A 16830-nucleotide genomic window follows, 5' to 3' on the forward strand; every position below is an offset into this window, starting at 1 on the left:
CTGTGTGTGAAGTTGGGTGTACACTCATACCCATCAAATGTGATGTGGCTTTTTAATTATCCTAATCTGCATATCTGCAATGCTCCATGAGGCTAAACTCTGATTATGATACCTAGGGATCATGTGATGCATAAATAATTACCCAGAACATGATTTAGTGATGAGGTGAGGTGTTTAATGACATATGGTAAGACAGTAAGACCTATTTATCTGCCCTCACCGAGTTGGCTCATGTTCAAACGTGTACCTACACTACTGAACCTGGTCCAGGTAAGCTGGCTAAATTGGTTGTAGGGGTGAAGGTTTAAGTGCCAGACTGTCCATATGCCTTTACATCTGTTGCGTATATGTGTAATTGTCTCAATCCGTATGGGTAGCAATGTGCACTTTGCAATATTGTCACATCAATATATATTCTTAGCACAGTCCACTTGCTTATTGGTAGTGGGCAATGTCAGACCAGACGTAATGTCAGATGTTGGTACAGCCTCAACGATTTCATGTCCCATTCATTTGAGTCATCATCATCATGCTATGTGTGTCATGGTGTTAGACCTGCAGCGAAACACATTGCGTACCCCTTACACAGTACATATTGTTTGGAAGGGTGTGTGATTGAGTGTTATTGATGTGATGTTGGAAGATTCATCTTCCAAGTGGTACTGCCAGTTAAGGCCATGTCATTGTCACTGTGTGGTTTTAAATTGTTCCCTTGTGTCTCTGGAGTGGCATCTGTTGTTATTTGCATCTGTCATTTGTCCATAGGTGTGTATCCCACTGGGTCACGATATCAAACATGGCTAGCAGTGTCACAACCTCAGTGTCTTCCTGGCCACGTGTCAATGTAGTGGTGTATGTGTTGTGTGTCCTACAGGGTTGCTGTGCTGTGTGTATATAACTGGGTTTCTGTACTTACCAACAAGTAGGCCATTTCCATATCGTCCATCCTGGAAGTGTTGATTGATGGTGCTGTTGCAGAAGATGAATGAATCATGTACACTCCCAGGATACTTTGCCACGATGTTGGTGATCAAACCCCGGTGATCCACAATGGCCTGCACAACACTTCCTGTTGCGGTATAGATGCTCGGTTGCAGCAGGTGGCACAATCCGTACATGTATTCAGTCAATGGCACCGAGCACGTGTGGGAAGCCGTTGATTTGGTAGAAGCCCTGTTTGGTCTCCTGCTGCTTCTGCTGTGTGTTAGGGAAGCAGATGTGGCGGGGTGTGAGGGAGATGATGGCATCCAATACCTTGGGTAGGAGGGCAGAGAATGAGGGCTGTGAGATCCTGGCAACCAGGTCACCAGTGGTTTGAAATGAGCCACTTGTCAACATGTGGAGGACAGAAAGCAGCTTAGTCTTTGGTGGAATGATGTGGGGTGTCTGCAAGCTGGGTGCCAACTGGGCTCAATTTAGCACAGCAGCTGCTGTATGGCTTGCCAGTTGAGTCTGTACCTCTGGATGATATCCTGTTGCCTGTGGACCAGGAGGGTTGTCCTGGTCCTGAAGAGCCTCTTCTGCCTTCTGCGCTGCCTTTGGGGTCCACCTTGGTGTGGTGGTAGCTGCTGCTGTGGTCCTGTGCTCTATGTCGTCTGCCATGCTGCATGAGTAGCACCTCCATGTTGTCCTTCTTGAGCAATGATGTTGGTTGTGTGACTTTCGTTAAGTAGTGGTGTGTTTGCCCAATTTTAATGCCTGCCCTGACCCAGGCGTTTACATTTTATGCAAATCGGTCTTTGCGTCATTTTTCGGGTCCACTTCCCAGCCGTGCGCCATTTTTGCCCAGATGGATAAATATGGCGCGCAGGTGTTTGAGTCACTTTTTGGACGGGAACGCCTACCTTGCATCTCATTGACGCATCAGTTTCACTCATCCAGAAAATGACGCAAACTCTGATTATTTGACGCTAGACAAGATTAGTGTCAAAATATAAATATGGTGTTAAGTTTGCGCCGGATTTGCGTAAAAAAAATAATGCTCATCCGGCACAAAGGAAGTATAAATATGGGTCTTAATGCATTGTAATTGGCCATCTGGGTATGATTTGTCACACGGCCCAACACAGATACGCACTGTAGCACTGTGTGTGAAAGACATGCACCATGTATAATATGGATGGTTTTGTGGCAACATATTACAGAATCCGGGCTGTGCTGGGACACACACTGTTGCCTGCCACTAACACACACACCCTTGCACCATTTTGCACATAGACACCTGTTGTTAACTGTTTACAAATCATGAATGCTGCCACACATCCCTGGAGAACCTCAACAACCATTAGCATTGAGCACTTGCTAAGTGTGGCACTACATGCATGCAACTTTGTGCACCTGCTTGCAATGTTTTGAAAACATCAGTCTACCATTTCCTCTTAGCCTGAGGAAGTGTTGCCTTGATCCAGGGACTGTGATCTGGCTCCAAATCAGCAATATGTGTGTACATTGTACAACTGATGTCACGTGTGGTTACACTCACATTCAATACATATGAGGCCTCTCAGGGAGAAAGTAAGCCATTAATCTTACATACCTCAGTGGACCTTTCAACAGCATTTATAATTGGTAAAAGGACCTCAAATAATATGATGTTGCATTTCATGCATGCTGACATCCACGGTGTTGGATTGACCTTGCACATCCATGCGCAGCATATGTATGATGCAAATTCTGGCCATGCGTACTTGTATATTATCAGTGCAAGCATATCTTGAGATCTTTAGGATGTTATCAGTGCAAGCATTGAGGCTATCATGTGTTTCTGTTCACACCATAATGTTTACTGATCTAGAAGCATGTGAGTGAGTGAAATATTTTCATTAGCTCACATGCCTCACAAGCCCCATTTTATGCATGTAGGCATTTGTGTGTTAGTAAGGCCTGTTCACTGTGGGTCAGTGTAGTAACTAAAGCTTATTGTTACACCATGACTTTCAGCTGGTAGACAAGACATTCCACATAATGCAATGGCAGTGGATGTAAAAGATCTTTGTGCAAATACAACAAGAGCAGGTGATAGTGAATGTAGCGCAATCTCCTTGAGATGTTAAAAAATGGTTCTGTATGTACACATAAACCATGGTATAATTACCCTTTTTATGGAACAGACATCCAGCACTCAGGTTTATAGGAGTGAATTTATTTACATGTGTGGGTTGGTCACCATGAGACTTTTTACTTTGTTTGGGTCAACAACACAAAAATAGATAGTCAGCAAAGAATGTCCAGGCAAAGTCCATTTGGGAGACATGTCATGCGACATGTGTAGGTGTTGAGAATTTCAGTGAGGAGATACAAATTGCCATTAGGGAAGTTAGGCCACAGGTGGATCAGATTAACAGGTGCACAAACAAAAAGTGACAGTTCTGGGTAACAAAAGAGGTAGAGTGATGACAGACACAGGACCACTGGAAAATGCAGTTTCAATTGCAGCGGCGCCACCGCAAATCTCAAGGGGAGGGGTGGGTGGGGAAGAATAAAATAAAATAAAAAAAATGAAAACATACCTTTTTCCATCGCTGCTACCTCCTTCAGCGTTGCTCCTCTTTCTTCCCTCGATGTGGTGTTCCAGCATTCACTGGGAGACCAGCACAGTGGCCACGGCAATCCTAGCATAAAAGCAGTATCAGGATTGGTCTGAGTGGCTTGGACTGCCACTCAGACACAACCCTGTGGTCTGTGCAGTTTCTCCAGCCCAGCTGTTAAACACAGCTGAGCTGGAGAAACCTAAGTGCGAATGTGTGTTTGTCTGGCCTGAGACAGCCAGCCAACCACACATGGGCAGTAAGGTGCACTCTCTCCTCCTCCCCCTCTCCCACTTCCTATAGCGCAGCACGCCCTTCCCTCAACATGCTGCTGGCTGAGCCAGCAGCTGAAAGATAAAATTATAATTAAATATAATTTTACCTTCCAGCTCTTGCCTTAGCCGGGGAGCGACACTCCTTTGCTATTGCGAAGAAGCTTCACCTGAAAAATTGTCCAGGGGCATAGACAAATGTTACCTTGCAGTTCTCTGATGGAAATTGGAGAAATCTGCATCCTCATCCTCTGATGGGTGCTGTACCTCACCTGCAGTTGGTGGTGTTTGCTTGAGAGGCAACCGAGGCACACACACATCAGGGACCAAAGATGTCCCTGGCTGCATTTTTCTTTGCCAGCAAGGAATGCAGCATAGCAGTGACAAGGGTCTGATGACTTCTCAGCAATGTGATAACGTCTCTATGAAAGGCACCTGTTGTTGCTATAATGGAGTCAAATTTGCGCTCTATAGATGATATGATGTTAGTGATGGTCCCCAACTTGGTGGCAACCTCACTGGTGTCAGATGTTGAGGCCTGTTGTTCTTGCCTCTGCCTCATGACACCAGCAATGTCAGGGAGGGGCTCACCCACACTATGGAGGCATGTGTAGGGTCCTGTGAGTGCCTCAGATGTACTCTTATTGGGACTGATGCACCTATGGACTACTTCTAGGTTGCTCGCTATGGTCTCTATCCCCTCAAGAAACCTCATCAACTATCGGCTGCTGGACTGATACAACTCGCTGTTGGAAGATAGCTTGGGGATCCTCAGAGTCTTCAGCTGGTCTTGGAACGGCAGATGGGGCATTTGCAGTGAGTGGCGGTTCACCTGGAGACCCTGAAGTGGTGTCATACCTTGGCAGGTCTAAGGAAGGAGATACTATGGAATCCAAGAGTTGACAGAAGGTATCAGGATCCATTGGGGGGCAGAACCTCATCACCAACAGGTGGGTCATCCAAAACAGACTGCTGTACAGAAGGGGTTGTTTTTCCATCGGCAATGAATAATGTTTTTTTACGATCTACAATTGATGCTGCCAACATTTTTGATGACAGACTATATTACTATATTGATATTCACTTTCTGTTGCACATAAATGTGTTGAACGTGTTACTAAGAATGAATGAAGCAAAGTTTCAACACTGTAGCTTTCTAAATGGATATATCTGTACATTGTTAACATCCATTGTGTGACAAGAGGGTCATTTGTGTGCCATTGCACACATTGCAAGGCAGTTATACAGCTTGCCATCCCGTGTTGGCTGAAAGGGTGAGCTCAAGTAATGATGCAATTTAGCATGTTGCTGGACTTATTTTCACACCATGGCTATATTGACATAAAGTTCACTTATTGACGCTACTCATGGGAGCATTGCACCCTGTCAACATTGTGACTGCATTCCCTGTAGCCATCACTTAGCTTACAGCTACCCACAACCTGATGTCACTTTGGTCAGCTATTAATTTTCTTACATCAGTCCGCCTTTAACACCGTACAGCACACCAGTCGGCTTCGCACTGCTGTATTGCATGCAATTTGTGCATTCATATGGCCAAGGCCTCATACATCACACACATCCATTCAACTCTACACTGCAAGCAGCCTTACAACTTTGACAGAATAGGGAAGGCCATTTAAGTTCCATGGTTTACTTATTTATGTGCACTTCTGTGATTTCCTAGCATACACAGTCATCTCCAGAATGCAGACCAATAGGCACTGTGAATTGACTCACAAACATTTAAGTTTTCTACATTTAGGTCCTCATTATGACCCTGGTGGTCGGTGATAAAGTGGCAGTAATACCGCCAACAGGCTGGCGGTAACTACTGCCAAATTATGACCAGGGTGGAAAGATCTCCAAAAGACAGCCAATGCACCACACCGACCTCCAGGGCGGAAACAACAGCCACCACAGTGGTAGCCAAGAAACAGCCAGGTAGAAGTAAAAGTTCCTCCCACCATATTAAGACCCTGCAAACCGCCACCTTTTCTGGGGTGGTAGGAACAACATCAAAAGGCTGGCGGAAACAGACCTTAGAAGTGAAAGGACTCACCATTGTAGACACAGGAAAGAACCACGCTGCCATGGAACCCGAACTGCATGTTTTTCTGAAGATATTCTACGATCTGCTCCACCACGAACACTAACGCCGGCGAAGACGACGATGGTCAGTACAGCCGTCTAGCACACAAAGGAGGAGGGGAGGAAAAAGAGAGTGATACACACAAGCACAACACACACCCCACACACACACCATACACACAATCAGATGCACAAGAAAACAATTCAATCCCTCTAAATCACCTGAAAAATGCAAGGACAAAACGATTTCGCCAAAGTGTTTGTAATAAGATCAACACAGTAGAACAAATAATTTAGTCAATATAACAGATATATACAAATGTACAGAACAAGGGACACAGCCAGGTCCTCATTTTGCGTGGGTCACATGGCCACAGGCCAAAGTCTAAGGCCCCACTTGTCACTTGCTTCAACACAGAGAGAACACTGCAGGAGTATAGATTGGTTAAATAGGCAGGCCCCTCAGGGGATGGGGTGGTACCTCAGTCGGGAGTAGAAACAAGACAACTGGTTGTGAAGGGGGCAACATGCCCTGTGCTTGATCTTGGGGAGTGATGGGCCACAGTCTCTCGAGTGGGTGTCTTGCCCACTGGTTCTGGAGGGGGCAACATGCCCTGTGCTTGATCTTGGGGAGTGATGGGCCACAGTCTCTCAAGTGGGTGTCTTGCCTACTGGTTCTGGAGGGGGCAGCCCGCACAGCAGTCCATCCATGGAGGCAGGATTACGTAGCTTCCGCTGGCGGTGACGGCTGCACTGTGGTGGTGCTGCTGGTGGTGGTTGGCTCCTGCACATCCCCTCCACCCTCGTTTGGATGCACAACTATGGTTGGTGGTGGGGGCTCCGTCACATCTGCTGGTCCAGGCTCCTTGCCTTTCCTGCCTGCTGGTGCAGCCTCCTTGCCCTTCCTGCCTGCTGGTGCAGGCTCCTTGGCCTTTCGGGTGGTAGGTGCAGGCTCCTTGCCCTTCTTGCCTGCTGGGCAGGCTCCTTCCCCTTTAAGCTGGCTGGTGGAGGCTCCTTCCCCTTTAGTAAATGTGGCCTGGATACCTTTCCACCACGGGTGGGTGCAGATGGAACTGGGCCCGTGGACTGTGTCGCTGAGGTGCTTGGCTGGGTTCGGGATACCCTGGCAATACGTGCAGGATGGGGGAAGGGAAGAGCTCAATGGTAGATAGGAACAGTTTTTCAGGGACATTGGGGTGGAAAGAGGGAGAAGGAATGGGAGTGGAGGATGAGGGAGTGGTTGTTGGGGGTGTCTGCCTGCTGGATTTAGGTGCAGGTGCATGGGTTGTATGCTGTTGTGAGGTGGATGGCTGTTGGGTGTCTGAGTGCTTGCGTTTGTGTACTTTAGGGGGGACACATACAGTGGGTGATGACACAAGGGACATGTGCATGGATGATGTGGAGGTGTCTGCCTGTGAGGTGTGTGTTCTACTTGGAGTTGTGATGATGCTGGTAGTGGATGATGATGTACTGCATGCAGGTGTGAGTGTGGATGTAACTAGGTGGGAGGTGGAGGAAGAGGAAGGGGGGAGACAGTAGAAATAGTGGATGTTGTTGTGTCTGCAAGTGGATGGTATTTGTGTGAGTGCCTGTGGGATGAAGTTGTGTTTGCCTGTGACACTCTAGGGTGTTGTCTTGCGTGCATGGTCGTCTGTATGTGTGCCTGGGATGGGTTGGGGTTGAGGAAAATGGGACTGGGAAGTGGAAATTGGAGGGGGGCGGTAGAAACAGGGACAATGGCTGCTATCAGAGAGGAGGCCAGAGCCTGATTTGATCTCTGTTGGGCTGCCAATCCAGTGTGAATTCCCTCCAGTAATGCATTAGATTGTTGCATCTGGGCTGCCAGCCCCTGGATGGCATCACAATGGTTGACTGCCCTACAGAGATGGATCTCAGGAAGTCAATAGCCTCTTCACTCAGGGAAGCAGGGCTCACTGGGGCAGGGACTGAGGTGCCTGGGGCGTAGGAGATGCCCACCCTCCTGGGTGAGCGGGCATGGGCAATTTGATGAGTGGCTGCTGGAAGGGCGGTGGTGGTACTGGGGTGGCCGCTGTACCTGTAGCTGGGGTGGTCACAGAAGTGTCTGCCAACACCAGGGAGCTTCCATCGGAGGAGTTATCTATGTCTGAACTGTCCCCTCCAGTCTCCGACGTGATCCCCTCGCCCTCCGTCCCACTGGTGCCCTCAGGGTCGGTAGACTCTGCCTCTTGGGTCCTGAGAGATGCAGCTCCCTCCGTCACCGATGCCTCTGATCCTCCGCCAGATGGTGCTAAAGCACATAAGGACAGGAGGACAAAACAAGAAAGGGGGAGAAAGAGAGAAAGGATACACCAGGTCAATGGCTGCACCAACACAACTGTTGGTGTACACAGTACCCTCACACACAGGGAACAGGCCAACGCAAATGCAGCACACCTGGGACCCACGCAGCTCTGACCAGTAGTGGATGCCTATGAGCTAGGTTTCAGGATTATCCCTTCAGAACCCTAGCCACCAGGGGACCTACGCTGCAATGTCAGGCCTGGCCTAGGGGCACCCACTGACACACATCCACCACCCAGATACCACCTTACCATGTGTAAGTTGTAATGATAGGCACTGTACTCACCCCCTTGTGGCTGCTGTGATGCCCTAAAGCACCCATCCAGCTCTGGATAGGCTACGGCCAGTATGTGGTTCATCAGGGTGGTCAGGGTTTGACAGGCACCCCTTCCTCCTTAGGAGGCCATCCCCAGCTGGGCCTCCGCCGTCTTCCGTGCCCAGCATCTCAGGTCCTCCCACTGTTTGCGACAGTGGGTGCTCTGCCTGCCATAGACCCCCAGAGTCTGCAGCTCCATGGCGACGGCACGCCATATACCCTTCTTTTGATGGGTGCTGACCTGCAGAGGCAATACTCACAGGAAAATACCATTAGACAAACAGTCCAGCCTCTTACAAATATGGCCCACCATACCCGTTCCCATCATCATTGGCACACACATGGCCCAGGACACAACCTGTACACCGCCAAGAGGACATCCACCCACCCCACTTACACAATGCCTTCCATGACACATGCATCATGCCACAGTGCACTCACCTGTTGGTCTGGACGCCCCTACAGCAGTCTCTCCAACTCCTCCGAAGTGAAGGCTGGGGCCCTTTCCCCGGTCACACAGGCCATGATAGGTTCCAGGCACAGGTCACAGCAGCACAGGCAGTGTTGGTCCTCTCCTATGAAAGGTCAGGTAGCAAGTGAGGAATATGGTAGAAAATGTGGGTCACGTCTACGGCGGTGCATACCGTCACCGCCAGCGTAGATCACCGTTGGCCACTGTACCCCATAGGGCCCAATGTTGACCAATGAGGAGTTGCACAGCAGTTCACGACCACCTCCCGCAACGGCGCACAACGTATTACCTCACTTCCACCTGTCCCTCCACACAGGACAGGCGGATGCCATTTTGGGGGGGGCAGGCCTACGGAATAATGCTGCGTCACAAGAGATATTAGCACATACTGTGCAAATCACACCTACACATTACATGTTTACAGGATCCAAACTACTGTTGTAGCTCCATTGTTCAGTTTGTGACCGGCTCCTCACTCTTTTGTCCCTTAGATTCCTACCGCTGTGGATAAATAGGAGATGGAGACATATCCCTGTGTAAAGACACCTGGTGGACTTGGCAACACTGGAGGACAGGCACATTATCCTCACCTATGGACTTGACAGGGCCACAATCACAGAGCTGTGTGCCCAATTGGAGCCTGCACTGATAGCTGCTATCCGTCACCCCATTGGGATCCCCCCTCTTGAGCAAGGGCTATCAGTACTCCATTACCTGGCAACTGGTTCTTTCCAAGTGACAGTGGGCTTGGCAGCAGGAATGTCACAGCCAATGTTCTCAATAGTGCTGACAAGAGTGTTGTCTGCCCTGATGGAGCACAGATGCAGCTACATTGTTTTCCCCCAGGTTGAGGGTTTGGCCATAGTGAAGGCCGAGTATTATGCAATGGGACATATCCCCAACATAATTCGGGAGATTGATGGAACACATATTGCATTTGTCCCCTCCCCCCCAGCAGCATGTATAGGTGTTCAGAAATCGTAAGAGTTTCCACTCTATGAATGTTCAGATGGTGTGCATGGCAGACCAGAACATCTCCCATGTCAATGCTAAGTACAGAGTCGGCGCATGATGCCTTTATCCTGAAGAATAGCAGCATCCCAAATCTGATGGCCCAACCGCAGAGGTACAGGGTGTGGCTAATAAGTGAGCTTCTGTTGATGCCTATGCTGTTGGCCATATGTGATAGTGTGTGGCTAAATGTTGTCCCTCAATATTTGTAGGTGACTCTGGTTACCCAAGCCTATCATGGCTTCTGACCCCTGTGAGGAATGGCATGAAAATGGCAGAAGAACATTATAAAGAGGCACATGGGTGAACCAGAAGGATCATTGAAAGGACCTTTGGCCTCCTGAAGGCCAGGTTCCGGTGCCTCCATCTAACAGGTGGCTCCCTGTGCTGTTTACCCAAGAAGGTCTGCCAGATAGTAGTGGCATGCTGCATGTTGCATAACATGGCCCTCAGACGCCATGTCCCATTTCTGTAGGAGGAGGAGGCTGGAGATGCCTGTGTGGCAGCAGTAGACCCTGTGGACAGTGAGGATGAGAAGACAGAGGATTAGGATGGGGACAACAGAACATATGTGATCCGTCAATACTTCCAAAGACACATAGGTAGGACTGTGTTACTTTACATTTCATTGACTTTGGTTGTAATCTGTGTGGCAATGGCTTGCTGATATTTCCCACTTCTATGCCCACTTTGTTCCCTCTGGCAATTCATTTTGCAGGTGTTGGTGAATTGACATGTACTCCTGGTGTGATCACTACAGCCAGCTACAGGTCATTAATGTATGTTCATTCTCTGTACAGTTAATTTGCAATGTTTGTACCTGTTTCAATTAATACATATTTGATATACATGACATACTCCAAATGTATTATGCACGTTGTCCAGGATCTAGCCCATCGTGTCTTGGGAATGTTGATAGGCTCCCAGGATCTCAGCGAGTGCCTCCTGAAGAATTGGTTCCCTGGGCCTGTCATCCCCCTGGCGCACAGCAGTCCTCCCAGTGTCTCTTCCCCTGAACCATGTGCCCACTGACCACAGGTCTCTGATTGTCTTGGGGGTGAGGTGTGCCCTGGGTTCCCTGTAGAGGTGAACACACTGCTGATATGGGTATGCTGGGTGGGTGCTGTGGTGGTGTTTCCTGATGGGGGAGGCCCTGTGGTGGGGTGTGACTGGGCCTGAGTAACCGGATGTCCAGTTGTCCCTGATGGGCCAGGTAGGTCATCCAGTTCCTGAAGACCAGAGTTACTGTCATCACTGTGGGCCTCTTCAGTTGGGAGACTACATAGTGCTGGCACCTCCTCTTCGCTGACATTGGTTGGGGTACCTGTAGGGATGTAAGTGATGTGCTATGGTTTCTGTTTCTGACATTTTGTACAGCCGTGGCTTCCCCTCTATGGCTGTTGTTGCCCTGTTAGCTTTCACTTGTGTATGTTAGTGTATGGTGGGATAGTTAATTCTCTATGCTGTGCATGCTTTAGTTATGAGTGTCCATGCATTGGTACAGCATGCAGGGCTTGGCATTGGGATGAGTGGGTTGTGATGTGGGGTGAGTGGGCTGTAGTGGAGCAATGGGGGTGAGGATCAGGGTATGTGATGGCATGCAGATAGCGGGGTGATAGTAGTTGAGAGTTGACTTACCAGAGTCCAGCCCTCCTCCGACTCCGGCCAGGCCCTCAGGATGCAGTATTGCCAAGACTTGCTCCTCCCATGCTGTGAGTTGTGGGGGAGGAGGTGGGGGTCCACCGCCAGTTCTCTGGATAGCGGGCTGGTGTCTTGCTGCTATGGAACAAACCTTCCTCCGTTGGTCGTTCCACCTCTTTCTGAAGTCGTCCCTTGTTCTTGGGTGCTGTCCCGTGGCGTTGACCGTGTCCACAGATCCATCTTCCTGGCTATAGATATCTGCTGCACCTGTACTTCCAATAGCTGTGGCTCTACCCTGAGGATTTCCTCCACCATGACCCTTAGCTCCTCCTCTGTAAAATGGGGGTTTCTTTGTGGTGCCATGGTTGTTCTGTGATGTGTGTTGGTGAGGGCGTATTGGGTAATGTGTTGGGGTGTGCGATGTGGAGTGCGTGAGTGATGTATAGGTGTGAGTAGTGTGTGGCTCTAGTTGTGTCAGTGATCTTGGTGTCTCTCTGCTGGCAATGAATTGTAATCATAGAGGGTTGTGAGTAATGTGGGTGTGTGTTTTATAGTAGTGTGGGTATGGTGTGTGTATGGGTGTCAGGTGTGTGTTGTTTGAATTGTCTAATGCGGTGTTGTTTTCTTTGTGGTCCATTGTGAACGCGTCAGTATGTACCGCCAATGGTTTACCGCCATTGAATGTCCGCTGTGGTGATTCGTGGGTCATAATGTGGTGGTTGTTGTTCTGTTGGCATAACGGTGTGGGTTTTGATACTGCCAGTTTATCACTGACCTTTGATCTGGTGGATTTGTGTGTGTGGCCGTATTCTGTCAGATTGGTGTGTGTGTGTCATAATATGGTGAACAGATATCCGCGGCAGTAAGTTTGCAGCCGTCAGCGTGGCAGTAAGCAACATTTACCGCCAATGTCATAATGAGGGCCGTACTATTTACCGAAGTTGCCCCTCTGCAGAGTATCACGTATCTGTTCACTCAGTCCTTATCACTTGACATGGACATAACTCCACAGTCATACATCATTTGGCCCCAGGGCCAGGACTCACTCTCAGACACTGATGACACCCAGATCATACACTGACTCTCTGTAGATATGGAGAGACCAACATTAGTAACAATGTGCAATTTCCAAACTTGCCTACCTGTTTGTCAGAACTATTGCTCACGCATATCCTCACAAGACCGTAGTGATGACAATCTGTAACATTGACCTACCCTGGTTGCCAACATGACTGGGCCCAGACACCTCATCCTCTAACCATCCCCAAAACCTGTCCATCATCCTGGTCAACTGAAACATCCTGTCACTTCAAAATCCCCTGTTTAACATCCTCCTGCTCTGACACATGTAGCATAGTCAGACTTTTGTGTTTACGCCTCCCTCCTGACACCTTCAACACCTTCTGCCAGGCCCATATTGCATGTCAAGTATAGTGCACTGTTCACTCTTCTACACCATTCCTTCACAACTACTACACAAGTGCATCACTAAAAAAAGCACTGTATGACTGTCCCTCAGGCTACCTTGTGGCACATACATCACCCCTTTCTTCCTTGAGATCCCTTGGCTCCCCATTCCGACCCACTGCCTGTTCAATGTGCTCAGTCACACCTATACGGCACTATATTACCAGGGACACACCAGGCTCTTATACAATGTATGCTTCAGACAAACACTCATGGACCTCTGGTGGACATCACTTGTATTCACCCCCACCCCCAATATTCATTTGTACAAGACTGGAGGTAGTGTTGTCTCTAACATGGAAGACAACACCTGTGAGACTTGACCCAGCTTGTCAGGACAGTTGCGTGCATTGTAATTTCATGCTAGTGACTGTACACATGGCTCGTCATATGATCCCACTTGGAGAAACTCTACATATTGAACGCCTGGGTCCCCTCTCAGGTTAAAAGTTGATCCTCTGGCAACCCCATTCCATTACATTTGTTTACACTATGATTTTGGCTAAGTAGGCCCAAAACAAACACATTTGCCTCATGGTGCAAGGGGGGCTGTATTGTGACAGTCAGGTTGGTCAGACTTCAATGGTCCATGCATGATGTGCTGCTCAATTCCAGGTTTTTTGTTTTGTATTGTGGGAATAGTAGATCTGGTCACTCATGTTAAACATAATCTCACATGGTACTGTATTCAAAGGATGACCTTGACTGAGGCAGTACACCATGCATGGATCTGAGAAACTTGGCGGAACTGGACTGGACTATACAAATTGTCACTTGGCAACATGTCTGTGATGTATGAGTTGACATGTTAGACATTCCACCTTTTCCCTTGCGCACAGCACAGTGCAGCACAGCAGTGTTGCTGCACTGCACAACATGACTAGTTTAACCGCATTGTTAATTTTTTACATTTACCCTGTAGATCATCCTGATCCTCAACTGCTGCACTGTCCTATCCGGCAACTATTGCCACTGACTCTGTTGGGATAAGTGACACCAACTGTTCCTCGGATGGGTCCAAATACTCCTGTTCCTCTGGTCCTCCTTTGGTCCGATTGCTGCCCCCAGGTTCCTCTACAGTTTTTCCCTGTTCTTGTGCTTATAATCATGCCACCTTTTTTCAGCTCAGTCACTGTTTTTTTAGCTTGGTCAACACTGTTGATCTTGTCCTCTATCGACTGCCAAATGGCTTTCTTCTTCCCTAATCACAATTTGGATGTGACAAAGAGAAGGTGTTCATTTTTTGTCATCTCAGCTATTAACATTTAGTTCTCCTCCATGCTGAAATTGCTCTTCCTCCTTCCCTGTTTTTTGGTCATCTAGTGTGGGGTTGGGGTTGTTGCCCTTCTGACTTGTAAATGATGTTTCCTCCATTTTCTTCAGTTGTTGTGGGGTCAGGTTTTTTATCCATCCTGCTATGCAGAGCACTCACTCCCAAATGTCTCAATGCTGATGTGCAGCACTTCCAAGTGCATAAGGACCAGTTGCCTTATGCCAGGCTGCATCATTTTTTTTATGCATGCATCAGAATTGTAGATGTAACTTAGAGCCTTATGATATAGTACATCATTCAATAGATATGGCACAGTGTTGCATCACGCTCATAAATGTGGCCCTCAGTTTGGTTAAAAAATAATAAAGTCTTTTTTCTTGAATAAAAGAACGTTAAATGCATCTAGCTTAAAAAAAACCTTTGATGTCTGAAAATAAAACCTTGTATAGGAAAAACCATGTGCACCCATCCAAAAATACATGTTACCTCAGTACAAATCAAATCAGAGTAAAAAATAATTTATATCAATATTAAACACAGAACACGCATATAAAATACAAATAAATTCTACATGTAACAATAAGATGTACCACAGTTCAGTAAACTAACACATACTACACTGAATTAAAATATACTAAAACTGTATCTAATTACAAATGCTAGCCTAAGGGCCTGATTTAGAACTCAGCGGACGGGTTACTGCATCACAAGGGTGACGGATATCTCGTCCACTGAAATCTAAATCCCATAGAATATAATTGGATTTATATTTCGGCAGCTAGGATATCTGTCATGGTTGTGACGGAATAACCTATCCGCCGAGTTCAAATCAAGCCCTAAGTCTAAATCCATCACTAATCCATTATAAAGTATGTTTAAAATAGTCGTACATGAACCAGCAACAGGAAACAGTGTCTGCAAGCTCCAAGAACAGCCTAAGACCACAAAGAAAGACTACAAAAGCAAAGTCACAGTACAAAATGACAAAACGACTTGCCTTTCATAGAAATCCATGGAAAAATGTTTTTTATTTCTTAATGCATATAAAAAATGAATTACTATTTAAGAAATGTATGCATTTTTCTTTGCTTTAAAAATGTAACAAATTCTGTAAAAAAATAAATAAATATAACAATGTTAAAATAATATAAATATGAATAATGATGTTTGCTAAACAGTACTGTACAGAAGGTTTAACAAATTGTATAACTATAAATAAAAATGTATGCGCAGTACAACTATATCATATATGTAATTACACATAGGGGGTCATTCTGAGGACCGCGGGAGCACCGCCGACAGGCCGGCGGTGCTCCAATGGGGATTCCGACCGCGGCGGTAAAGCCGCGGTTGGACCGGCACCACTGGCGGGCTCCCGCCAGTGTACCGCCGCCCCATTGAATCCTCCACGGCGGCGCAGCTTGCTGCACCGCCGCGGGGATTCCGACCCCCCCTACCGCCATCCAGATCCCGGCGGTCCGACCGCCGGGATCCGGATGGCGGTAGGGGGGTCGCGGGGCCCCTGGGGGCCCCTGCAGAGCCCATGCCACTGGCATGGGCATTGCAGGGGCCCCCGTAAGAGGGCCCCTACATGTATTTCACTGTCTGCTGCGCAGACAGTGAAATACGCGACGGGTGCAACTGCACCCGTCGCACAGCTTCCACTCCGCCGGCTCGATTCCGAGCCGGCTTCATCGTGGAAGCCTCTTTCCCGCTGGGCTGGCGGGCGGTCTGAAGGCGACCGCCCGCCAGCCCAGCGGGAAAGTCAGAATTACCGCCGCGGTCTTTCGACCGCGGAACGGTAACCTGACGGCGGGACTTTGGCGGGCGGCCTCCGCCGCCCGCCAAGGTCAGAATGACCGCCATAATCTGAATTAAAAGTGCTTTTTTCAGAAAAAATATTCTAAAATCCTGTTGTAAATATGGGGAAATAATGTACAGTAAAAAATGGTATATGTTAATAGACATGTTTAAAAAAATGTATAAAACGATGCACACTTAACCCCATTGGGGAAACGTTTGGACTTTGGTAGTGGTGGGGTGCAGGGGTCAGAGTTTACTATTCCCACTCCAAACCTATTAACGTCTACTTAAATGTGCCTGGGTCCTTGATACCCTGGCCATATGTGCAGGATGGTAGGGAAGAGGTAGGGAAGAGGTCAGACTGGGAAAGTAAAAGCTTTTTAGGGACATTGGGGTGGGAAGAGGGAGAAGTAATGGGAGTGGATGATGAGGGAGTGGTTGTTTGTGGTGTTTGTCTCCAGGATTTGGGTGCAGGTGCATGGGTTGTATGCTGTTGTGAGGTGGATGGCTGTTGGGTCTAAGTGCTTGCATTTGTGTACTTTAGGAGGGGAACCGTGGGAGAGGACACAGGGGACGTGGAAATAGTGGATGTTGAAGTGTCTGCAAATGAATGGTGTTTGAATGAGTGCCTGTGG

The sequence above is a fragment of the Pleurodeles waltl genome, chromosome 2_1, assembly GCF_031143425.1.
Source record: "Pleurodeles waltl isolate 20211129_DDA chromosome 2_1, aPleWal1.hap1.20221129, whole genome shotgun sequence".
Lineage (NCBI taxonomy): Eukaryota > Metazoa > Chordata > Amphibia > Caudata > Salamandridae > Pleurodeles > Pleurodeles waltl.